This window comes from Drosophila bipectinata, chromosome 2R (genome assembly GCF_030179905.1).
Source record: "Drosophila bipectinata strain 14024-0381.07 chromosome 2R, DbipHiC1v2, whole genome shotgun sequence".
NCBI classification, from domain to species: Eukaryota; Metazoa; Arthropoda; class Insecta; order Diptera; family Drosophilidae; genus Drosophila; species Drosophila bipectinata.
Window position 1 is genome coordinate 2029778 of NC_091737.1, and position 12702 is coordinate 2042479.

General features: G+C 42.1%; 1 pseudogene; it reads left to right on the top strand.

The window, feature by feature from the left end:
- Positions 1-11147: 11147 nt before the first annotated feature.
- On the top strand, positions 11148-12702 carry LOC108128502 (actin-42A-like; annotated as a pseudogene).

Below are 12702 nucleotides of genomic sequence, written 5' to 3' on the forward strand. Positions count from 1 at the left end.
ACATCCTCGGCGCCCAGGGAACCTTTGAAAAGCCAACCATAAGGAATCAGTTGAAATGTTGGAAACTACTTCTAAATGAACTGCCTTGGACAAAAACAAACAAATAAGAATTTTCAATGTCGTATCAATAGGGCCACAAAAATCAACACCACATATGGAGAACGGGCGGAGAGCACGAATTCTGTCTAAGGGTAAATCACCCATGATTTGAGTCATCAGACGAGGCTCGCATTTAAAGCAGCGTATGCATGACCGTACTGTCTGACTGCAGACTTCTTGCGCTGTCGCTGACTCACAATCGCTCGTGGACCCATATGAAAATTCGACTCGTGCCAGTATCCGACGTAGCTCTGAACAAATTGAGAACGTTTTTTCAACAATACTGGAAACTTGGCATCGTACGATATAGGAGCATTAGCTAGTCGCCCCCCAACCTGCAACAACGAAAATGTAAGCCCAGCCTCTGATGATTCGTGTAGAAAGGGATTTAGCTTTTGTAAACTAGGGCTAACAATAAAATTTTTCCGGATCTTTTCTGTTTCATCTCGATACTCGTGCTCTTGGACTATTGCGACTATTTTCTTAAAAGGCTTCATCATATTCGACTGGTGAGGAAAAATATTAGAATTCACTACTAATTCACTACTTCACTACATTTCCTTATAAAGCGGAACATATAAACGAACACTCGCGACAGTTTTAGGTAATAGGAATATCCCTCTATCACTTCCAATAAATGTGAAGTGATAGAGTAAAACAATAAAACGATTGCGGTTAATCCGCACTTCTTCCATCTGTAGAAGTTCTGGTGACAGATCAAACCGTGGGCTCGTCGGCCACTTATCTTCCGGTTCCTTTAAAAACGATGGACCTGTAAACCAGATCGATTCTACGTCTCCACCTCTGGAAACTATATCTGCCGGGTTCTGTTTAGTTGGTACATGCCGCCACGTGCTATCATCTGACCACTCTTGAATTTCAGCTACTCTATTCGATACGAACGTTGACAACGACGATGGATGGGAACGAATCCAATGAAAAGTTACTTCTGAATCCGACCAAAATACACTTCGTTCGATCGGAACTTTTAATAGAGGCTTTATCTTGCGGCAGAGATCTGCGAGAAGGTGAGCGGCACATAACTCAAGACGGGAGAGCGTCTTTGTCTTGAGCGGCGCTACTTTGGACTTTGCCGTCAACAATGAAATTTTAATACCTTCTGCAGATTCGCAACGAATATAAACGCAGGCTCCATAGGCTCTCACCGATTCGTCAGAAAAGGCATGAATTTGAATCGGTGACATCGGCTCGGTAAACACGAATCTCGGAATTGAGATGTCCTCTAATTGCGGCACGGCAATTTGTATTTTGTTCCCCGCTGTTTTTAAGTGCAGTGATATTGACTCATGACTGAAACATCAATTTCAAATTTAAATATATCTTCTTTAGGAACCCAACCGATTCCTAATGCTTTAGTCAGTTCTGAGTCTGAAAGTGTTATTGGTTTAACCGTACTCTCGGATGCAGTAACTTCATGCAAGTTTGAAAACCATTTGCTCAAATCAAACTCAGCGTTTTGAAGAACCTGACTTACTTCAGACTTAATTTTCTTTAGCTCCTCTATGCAACCAGCACCCGTTAACATGTCGTCGACGTAAAAGTCGGACCCAATAAGTTCGGCAGCTCGAGGCTATCTTTTTTATGTTTTTTATTTCGGCAGATCCAATTTTTTCAGCCGGAATCGAAAAAGAGTTGAATACAACTGTAGGACCAACCTGTAGGATTGTAGGACCAACCATCAACAGATCGTTTAGGCACTTCTGTGTTTATGTCTTACAAGACGCATCAAACACGACTCGTAATTTAGTTGTAGTGTCGGGTATGACGTAGTGAGGAGTAGCAAGAACATCATTGCTTGTAGGGGACATATGACCTAAGGATTCGTATTCTTCTATAAATTCCAAATACATTTTCTTTAAATTTAAAGGATCTCCAGAGAATCTTCTCTCGAGCGACAAAAAACGACGCTTAGCTACGTTGAACGAGTTTCCGAAAACGCTGGGATCCGATTTAAATCGAAGCCTGACTTTAAATCGACCTGAAGGCAGTACAACTGTATTTTTCTGATAATGTTCCTCACATAACTCTTGTTCAGGTGGCAAAAGCTTTTTATTATCGACTCGAGTAATTCTTCGTGGTAATTCAAGCTAGAGCCAGGCTGTTGAGGAATTAAGGTATTAGCCATACATTTTCCCAATCACAGAAAAGTTTTTTTGGGGGTTCGGTGGTTTGGACCTTGTTTTATTTGGCCAACGGACAACAGTTCGAAAAATTACTCAGCTCCCATTAACATGTCTATCCGCTGAGGTTTATAAAAATATAGGTCTGCTAACGGCAAGTTTTTTGGTAAGTCCCAATCTTTCACATTCACTTACTAGTCAGGGTGATATCCCGAGATATTTCTCAAAATCCAAAAATCGAACGGAACTACCATTAATTGTTGACTTCACCACAGTGTGTATTTTTTGTTTGACCTGGGAATTAGCTTTGTTAATTCCAAGCAAGTTGATACACGATTCCTCCCTAAGGATCAGTAAACGTTGAGCAAGATCTTCAGTAATAAAGTTCATTTGTGACCCAGAGTCAAGTAATGCTCGGGTCAATATGTGCTCGCCATTTTTAGTTCTAACGCTTACGTTCGACGTCGCTAACAAATTTCTTTCTAGGGATGACGCATGCAAAGCATGCGACGTAGAAGAGCCATCTAGATTTACCGCTGGAGGAGGATTTTCATTCGGTAGTGGTAACGCTAAGTTATTTTTGGTCACAGTAAATCGGTGCAGAAGTTTGTTGCGATCTTGCACAAATTTGAAACCTAGTCGATTTACTTCGCAACCGGGTGACCTTTTCGCAGACAATTTAAACATAATGAGGCGGAATTGACAAACTCGAACCGTTGCATAACAGCAAGACGAGCGAACGGACTACACTGGGCAAGACTATGGTCTTGTGCGTTGCAATAACTGCAAGCTTGTTTATTAAAAGCGGAGCAAGCCAACGAACTTCTATTGAGGTGATCGCCGAACCCAGTTTTTTTCTTGTTTTGGCTTGCCAGTCTCTTCAGCGGACAGGTGCTGGTACCTACGATTTAACGATTTTTTCGAATTCGGACCACAGCGGTAATTCCTCATAATCCAGTGACTTTTCCCATTTTTCTCTGGTCACTGGATCTACTCTACTCAAAACTAAATGAATGATCATTGAGTTTGCAATTTTAGTGTAATTTTCTATGGATAATAATGACCCGTAAATCGATGACACTGTGTCGATGAGACATCTCAACGGCGACGCAGACGGCTGGGAAACTTTCAGAAGGCTAAATAATTTTTCATAATTACTCTTGGCGACTTGGAAAGCCTTGATAGTTCTTAAGGCTTCCCCAGAGAGGCAAGAAATTAAATGTTTAAATTTCTAGATAACAGGAATGTGTACATCCTTGTCTACTAATGTCTCGAAGAGACTTACAAAATTTTTAAACCCCAAATAGTTTCTACTGAATTTTGGCACTGCCAAACTGGGAAGTCGAGCTTGTCGAGTTGGGGCTGCCGAAATTGAAGTAGCTGGTGGGGACTCTTCAGCTATAGTGAAGGCATTTAATTAAGACATCACCCTTGCCTTAGTTGTTATTTCTAATTCTTGTATCTCGGCTCCAAATTCATCTTCCTCATTTAAGGGGACCCCCCCCATTCTCGGTTTTAAAAAATCGATTTTTTTTTTTTATTTAATTCGAACTTGTAACTATTCAAGAATGTTCCCTGAAAATTTCAAGTAAAAATTTCAAAAACTCTTGAAGATATAGCCGATTTATGGTGGAAGTCTCAGGCGACGGCGAGAGCCTTCTCAAAACTTAAAACGCGTTTTTCTCGAAACAGTGTTTTTACGACTGGCGCATGAGGTTACTCAAAAACTATTAATCCAATCGGTTCCAAATTTTAACACGTTATTCTATACATATATAGCTCTCGTATGAACTAGGATAAATCGAATCGGTGAAGATCTTCCTTACTTTTCAACTCGATTTATGGCTGAAAAAAATGGAAATTTCCAAAAAAAATTTTCAAAGGTCCACCATTTTGAGCGAAGTTAATAATCCTAGTTCATACGAGAGCCAAACATGTACTTTTTCTAATCCCGTTGGAATTTTTGGATTCAGATGTTCCAGTGAGCGGAAATCACATGCGCCGCCGAAAAGAAGGGCTTTTCTTTGATCACAAAAAACAACAACAAAAACAAAACAAAAAAAAATTCTGTGAAATGATTTTCTTCCTTTTTGTGTCTTAATATATGTAAGCACAGTTACAACCCTAAAAAATAATTTATGTTCATTTGCCAGCCCATTGAAAATCGTCAAAATTTAAAATCGAGAATTTGCTTAAAAATTGTCTCATTTAAAACCTGAAGCCTGCACTGTAGCTCGGTCTTTACTAAAGAACTGACCCAGCTTCCAAGCGTTTCTCTAATCGGCGAATGCTTTTTACTCTGACATCTTTTTTTTTTTTTTTTTTATTATCAATCATTCAAAAGTTACATTTAAAATCTGTCCGGAATTATGAACAATAATTAAATTTTTTAATGATACCTTAGCTTAATGCAATATTGAGTAATATGTTATAATGTACAAATATGATTTTTGCTTGTCCTACGAACTACTTTTAACTTTAATTTTTGTTTAAGCCTTGACGTTTCAATTAGAATTTTATGGTGAACCCTTTACTGGGCGTGGATAAATCTAGAAATGCAGCTCAGTCCTATTCGTTCGAGTGGCAAAGGTCCAGTGGGTGAGTCCGTTTCAGCCTCCTAGTGGTGTAGCTGTTGTCTAACAGGTTGATGGCCTCAGGGTTGGGATGTCGATCCAGTCTCTCCACGTATCTGTTGGCGAATCGCTGAACTTCTGCTTTCACGGATGGGACTCCCAGTTGGGCGTGGATTGTTGCGTTATCGTGGTACAGGTGAGCTCCGGTTATAGCTCTTAAAGCTTTGTTTTGGGCGATCTGAATGAGATTTTGGTTGCTTATCCCCATAGCTGGATACCATAGGTCCAGATTGGCTTTACAATGGCTTTATATACATCTAATCTAATTAATCTGACATCTCATTTTCTTCTTAAGCCATCAAGAGTTGTGGATTTCAATTTCTGTTTATTATTATCCATTTGCTGATTTTATTTATTTTTTAATAAACAGACAACAACGATAAAAATGTAACAATTTATTTTTATTTTTAAATACAAATTTGTATATTTTATTTTATTTATTAATTAAATGTTGGATTTTGTATAATAAAAAATAGTTTTTATTTTAATTATTTATTTAATTATTAATTATGGCGAAAAAAAAAACGAAAAAGATATAATAGTCGAATAATGTTGATAGTCGAGGCACTGAGTATAAAAAAAAATATTTAGTAAAAAAAATGACACCGAAAAAGGTATATACCCAACAAATTGAACGTAGCTTGGGGTTCACTTGGGGTTCCGTTAAAATAAAATGCGCCAAACTACATATATAGTGTCATAACTACATATACATATATACATATATAGTGTCATAACATACATATATAGCAGCGGACAACGGTTGAAGCGAAAGCAAGAATTTTACCGCTGACTATATTTGTATGTACGCCAAATTATTTATGCACGTAAATATGTATTATATATACATATATTTGTATATATTTATTTACTATTTTGTTTGGCAAAAAACGAACGAGGGGTAAAAAGGGGGGGGCGACAGTGATGTGGATATGTATTATTATTAATTATTATTAATTTTACTCACAGGCAGTTATTTAATTATTTTAATCAAACTATTCAAATTGTTAGCGCTACTAATTTCAGCACAAGACGTGGATTTAATTCGTCTTTTATAGACTTTCCATTTTTTGCACAAATACCTGCGGTTCTGCCTTAGGATCCTTTAATGCCGCTGCCACTTTCCTATTTCAGTCGATGCAGGTACAGGGCATGGAGCTCGCTGGTGATCCTGGCGGTGATAATCCTTGGATTTCCTGGGCTTGTCCTGATTACACATCGCGGTAAATGTGTTGGAATTTAAGTCGCACTTCACGGACGAGTCGCAACCAGCTCTTTGTTGTTGTTTGAATGTTTGTATTTGGTATTTGTATGTTTGTATTTGTAAAGTGTCACTGTCACTTTATGTTGTTTTAAAACCAAATTTTTTAAATAATTAGCACAAGGTTCACCCGGAGCGCCAAAATGTTGAATGAGATAAGTTTATCTCTCACGATAAAATAAAAAAAAATAATAGTGTCCGCTAAGTATATAAAAAATAACGAAAAAGAAGCGAAAACTTTGTGGCCTCGTCAACGTTATAATTCGATTTATATTTCTCTAATCTTAAGCCCAACTTATCCATTGCGGCGAAGCGGGGCGAATTCGTACAAGAGCGAATATGAGCATTCGCTCCCGGTCCGCCCTAAGCTATTTTAGACTAGATTTAGAGACTAACAATTCAACTACAAAATACAATTTTTATACCCTTGCAGAGGGTATTATAATTTTGGTCAAAAGTGTGCAACGCAGTGAAGGAGACATCTCCGACCCTATAAAGTATATATATTCTTGATCAGGATCACCTCCTGAGTTGATATGAGCATGTCCGTTTGTCCGTCTGTCTGTCCGTCTGTCTGTTTCTACGCAAACTAGTCTCTCAGTTTTAAAGGTATCGTCTTGAAACTTTGCACACACCCTTCTTTCCTTTGCACGCAGTATATAAGTCGGAACGGTCGAAATCGGCCGACTATATCATATAGCTGCCATATAACTGATTGATCGGAAATGCTATAACTTTGGTGTTTTTAGAGTTAGAGAGTTCAAATTTGACATGAGAGTGAGATACTTTTGGCAAAATATTACGACATGCCAAATTTCATAAGGATCGGCCGACTATATCCTATAGCTGCCATATAATTGAACGATCGGAAATGACCCAACGTTAACCAAACTCGTGTTTTTGAAGATAGAAAGCTGGAACTTGGTACAGATTATATATTTGGTCAGTTGATCCGACCTACCAAATTTCATTAGGATCGGCCGACTATATCCTATAGCTGCCATATAACTGAACGATCGGAAATGGTACTTGGTAGAAATATCAACTTTCGTATTTTTGAAGATAGAAGTTTGGGACTTTTTTTAGATTTTGTATTGTAAAAAATTGGATTACATATTCCTATTGCCATAAGGATCGGCCAACTATATCCGATGTTTGCGATATATATCCGGTTTTAACTGCAAGGGTATATAAACTTCGGCTCCGCCCGAAGTTAGCTTTCCTTTCTTGTTTTTTTTTTTTTTTAACGTTGCTTTTATTTTTTGAATCTTCTCTTTGCGAGACTAACAAGAGGTGTATCAAATCTTATATTTTTAACTTAACTAACAGTCATATTGACTGATACGGAGTTAGACGGCCCTAAAAATCGATTGCTGGGTTGGGAGGTCGTTGCGTCTAAGGCGGGATACGCTAGAAACCCGAGTCAATCCCCGAGCGAGAAAATTTGGGTGCGAAGACAGTTTTTCTGTGTATGACTCTTTTTACTTTTGGATTTCGTCTTTCACTGCGAGGATGCCCAGATCCCGGTGGATGTTTTCGTTGCGAATATACCAAGGTGCCCCTGTGATAGTTCTCAAGATTTTTGATTGCGCGCGCTGAATGATGTCTATGTTGCTGCTGCTCGCGTTCCCCCACAGCTGGGAGCCATACGTCCAGATTGGCTTTAGGACTGAATTGTACAGTAGTAACTTGTAGTCCAGGCACAGTGGCGATTGTGAGTTTATGATCCAGTGGAGGCTGCTGGCTTTTAGTTTTAGGTGCATCTTTTTGAATTCGAAATTCTTGCGCCAGGTAAGTCGTCTATCAAGGTGAACGCCAAGGTACGTTACGTCGTTAGCTTAAGGGATCTGCATACCGTTTAGTAAAAGCGGAGGGCATGTTTGTCTATTAAGAGTAAACGTTATATGTTTACACTTTTGTTCGTTTATTTTAATGCGCCAATCGGACAGCCACCATTCCACTATTATTAGATGATTAGCCAGTTGGGTTGTTGCTTGCGTTGGGCATCTGGAGCGACTAAGGATAGCGGTATTATCGGCGAACGTTGACGTTGTTAGTTGTGCGCTCGTAGGAATATCCGCAGTATACAAAACATATAGAAACGGGCCGAGTGCGCTTCCTTGTGGAACTCCAGCTTCGATGGTGTAGTCGCCCGAAGTAGCTGCGTTGCATCCACTGAGAATACCCTATTGTAGAGGTATGATTCCAGTAGCTTGTGGGTGTATGTTGGCAAATACGTTTTAATTTTGTGCATGAGTCCGATGAGCCAAACTCGGTCGAAAGCTTTGGAGATGTGTGGCGAATGTTTCAGCTCGGTCTTCGTCGCTGCGTGCCCAGCATCTCGAAGAGTTTCTTATCGGGGTGGTCGTTTCAATTGGGGCGCTAAGATTTGGGTGGGCCCTCCACAGGGGGTACTTTGTGCTTGTTGGCGAGAGATTCTGGATGTACCTCACCTGTGCATTTTCTTCCTGTTGGTGAGGGGCATGGTCGAGTGATCGGGTTGCTTCCTTAAGGCGTTGATTTGAAGCTGGTTATCTGCTGTTTTGCCAATCACGACGCGTGCGCCTCTTTTCTCGCACGAGCTGTTCGATTTGCTGATTAGATTTGAAGTGTTTGTTTCGGTCTACTTCTTTCCTATGAGGAGTAGAGATTTTAGCTGCTGCAACGAGTACTTCTTCCAGGGCGCTCGTAGTGTAGTCGATGTCCGATTCCATGTTAAATTCCGGGGCGAGTTCTATGTGGGCACTCACGTACTTTTTGTATTTTAGCCAGTTCGTTTTTGGCGTCGTCAGGCTGAAGGGGTGTTCGGTTATTTCTGGTCTTTGAGGAAGCGTTAGAAGCACAGGCGAGTGGTCTGATGATAAGTCCGAGACTGCTTTGGCACTTATTAGATTGCGAGGTATGTTTTTTGTCACTGCAAAATCAATAAGATCTGGGAGCTTTCGTGAGTCTGTTGGCCAGTATGTGGGACTTCCAGGGGAAACGTAGTTCAGTTTATTTTTCACATTTATAATTGCATTGTACAATTGTCTTCCTTTGGGAGTCACTAGACGTGATCCCCAGTGCGTATGTTTGGCGTTGTAGTCTCCTGCGGCTATAAATCGATCCCCAAGTGAATTGTAGAAGTCCATAAATTGTCCTTCCAAGATTGAGAATCGAGGAGGGCAGTAAACGGCAGCGATTGAAAGGATTCCGTTGCTTGACTGAATTTGTATCGATGTGGCCTGCAAGAAGTTTGTTGCAAACCTTTTGTGAAAATGGTGTTTAATGCGTTCTTTGATTAGAACTCCAGTTCCGCCGTGGGCTTTCCCATCTGGATGATCTGTGCGGTAGATTGTGTAGCCTCTTATATGAAAGTTGTATTTGCTTGTAAGATGCGTTTCCACCAATAGTATAACGTCGATATGGTTTTCGGTTAAGAATTGTGATAATTCTAGTTTATGCCGTGAGACACCATTGGCGTTCCACATTGATATTCGTAGCGCCTGCATAGATTATTTGGACTGTTGTGTTACGAGCAGCTGTATCACCATGTTCTGGTTTTAAACAAGCGTTTGCATGGTCGTTTTCATGAATGACATAAGCTCCATCATACTTTGTTGGAGGGTAAGCATCATAGTTTCCGTTTTGCTGTGTGGGTGTTCTGAGGCCTGTTGAGCGCTTTGAGAGTTAGGCTGAATTGGGATTTCCCTTCCAGATCGTAGAGCATCGGCATAGGAGAAGCCGTTGGTGGTGTTTAGTGGACCGAATGAGGATCTCGCAGCTTTGGCGAAGAAGACGTCTGGCTTGACGCATGCGACTCTTTAACTCCTTATACTCCATACATCCTCTATAGTTTGCCGTATGGCTGCCTCCGCAGCTTCCACATTTCTTCACGGTACTGTCCTTGTTTGTAGTGCAGCAAGCGGACTTGTGGGCGTCACCGCAGACTACACAGACAGCCCGAAGTGTGCAGTAAGATCTTGTGTGTCCATACTCTTGACAGTTAGTGCATTGCACTGGACCGTTGCGTTTATGTGGCTCTTCAACAGTGATTTTCCGATGCAAAAGATATTGCAGGTTGTAGGTTGGGTGCACTTCGTTCTTCTTCAGCGACCTGCTTTCTGGCTCGAGCTCGACCTTGAAGAGGGGTTGTGGCTTTTTATCTTTATTTAGAATGTTAATAACATCCTTGGCGGCGAAGCCCTTTTCTTAAAGGGCGGTTTTTATTTCCGCGGCGGTAACATCAGGTTCTATTCCCTTTACTACCACTTGTAGGCCCTTACTGCTTTTCAGCTGGTACGTGTAATAGTTTTTCTGTACAGTGTCCAGATATTTGGACACGATTCGGAAGTGCTCTTCAGTCTTGGTTTGTACCTTTGTTTCATGGATGTTCCCTTTGATAAGCGGAACAACATGAAAGTTGTCACCGTTCCCGATCAACGACGCAATTTTGTGGACCAGGGCACTCGAGCTTTTTTCCGTAATATAGATTGGAGGGGGCTTGGGTTTTTTTGCGGTGTCTTGGGCTGGTTGGTTTTCCTCAACCTCCGCCAGTAGGGCAAATCTGTTAGTAGTGGATCTGTCTGGTTCTTTATCGATATTCAGGACACGGTAAATTTTTGTTTTATTGCCTGCCGGATTACTCTGCGGGCTAAGCTTGCGCTTAATTTGGATGTAGCGATCCATTCCAGTCTGTGTGGCCGTTGCCGCTTTGGCACTTTCCGAAGTTGTTGTTTTTGTACTCGCTGTAGTCGTTGACGTCGCGGTACTTTGAGTTGCAGAGGTTTTCGCTGTTGTTGCAGAGATTGTAGCGCTGCTAGTTTCTGGTGCGAAATTTGTTTCCGATATTGGAGGAGGGGTTTTACACTGCTAACTCCATGACGCGGGAGTCGGAGTGAGCAGAGCGGGTGAGCAAGACCATGCCCTTTGGGTTTCAGCGGTCAGAAAAGCCGGGTTGCTTATAATCGCCGATTTTTCCACTTCGGTATCGCGGGTTGAAAAGTAAGAGTAGAGTCAATTCAATCGTGAAGCGTTTCTCGTTGAGCTCAGACTAAGTTTGCTCGGCGCAAAATAGAACAAAAATTCGTCTCAAAAGCTCCATAAAAGATATCAACTGATTTAAAGCAAAATGTGTGACGAAGAAGTTGCTGCTCTGGTTGTCGACAATGGATCCGGCATGTGCAAGGCTGGTTTCGCTGGAGACGACTCTCCTCGCGTCGTCTTTCCGTCGATTGTTGGCCGTCCACGTCACCAGGGTGTGATGGTCGGCATGGGCCAGAAGGACTCCACAGGACTCCTGTGGGCGATGAGGCCCAGAGCAAGCGTGGTATCCTTACGCTGAAGTATCCCATTGAGCATGGCACCGTTACCAACTGGGATGACATGGAGAAGATCTGGCACCACACTTTCTACAACGAGCTGCGCGTTGCCCCCGAGGAGCATCCAGTCTTGCTCACTGAAGCTCCTCTTAACCCCAAGGCGAATCGCGAGAAAATGACTCAGATCATGTTTGAGACTTTCAACACTCCAGCCATGTACGTGGCTATCCAGGCTGTGCTGTCATTGTACGCCTCTGGTCGTACTACCGGTATCGTTTTGGATTCCGGTGACGGTGTCTCTCACACCGTTCCAATTTACGAGGGCTACGCCCTTCCACACGCCATTCTTCGTCTTGACTTGGCCGGCCGCGACTTGACCGATTACCTCATGAAAATCCTGAATGAGCGCGGATACTCATTCACCACTCCCGCTGAGCGTGAAATCGTCCGTGATATTAAGGAGAAGCTCTGCTATGTCGCTTTGGATTTCGAACAGGAGATGGCCACTGCTGCCTCTAGCTCATCGCTGGAGAAATCCTACGAAGTTCCCGACGGCCAAGTCATCACTATCGGAAACGAGCGTTTTCGCTGCCCAGAGTCGCTCTTCCAGCCCTCTTTCTTGGGTATGGAGGCCAGCGGCATCCACGAGACCACATACAACTCGATCATGAAGTGCGATGTCGACGTCCGTAAGGATCTGTATGCCAACACTGTGTTGTCTGGCGGCACCACCATGTACCCTGGCATTGCCGACCGTATGCAGAAGGAAATCACAGCACTGGCTCCGTCCACCATGAAGATCAAGATTGTGGCTCCTCCCGAGCGCAAGTACTCTGTCTGGATCGGCGGCTCATTCCTGGCTTCTCTATCTACTTTACAGCAGATGTAGATTTCGAAGTACGACGAGTCCGGCCCCTCCATCGTCCACCGCAAGTGCTTCTAAGCAGCAGCATAGCCTGTTGCTGAGCGGGGCGTGGTACGGTGGATGGAGAGGATGTCGGCGCCTTTGTCTGAGCTGTGCCACTCCACACCAGCACCCAACGAACACACCCACGCAGACGAGAGCACGAGTATTCGGCATGAGTACATTAATGTTAGGAGCAGGCGCAAAACGCACCGGCTTCTTCTGGAAGGATGCATTCCATAACATTTTGATACCTAAATTTAATCTTAAGCATTTAATCAGCAAGCCAGTATTGTTGCATTTCGAAATTCAAGTTATCTGCAATTGGCATATTAAATTGATTCCCATTTGGCATTCACATTAA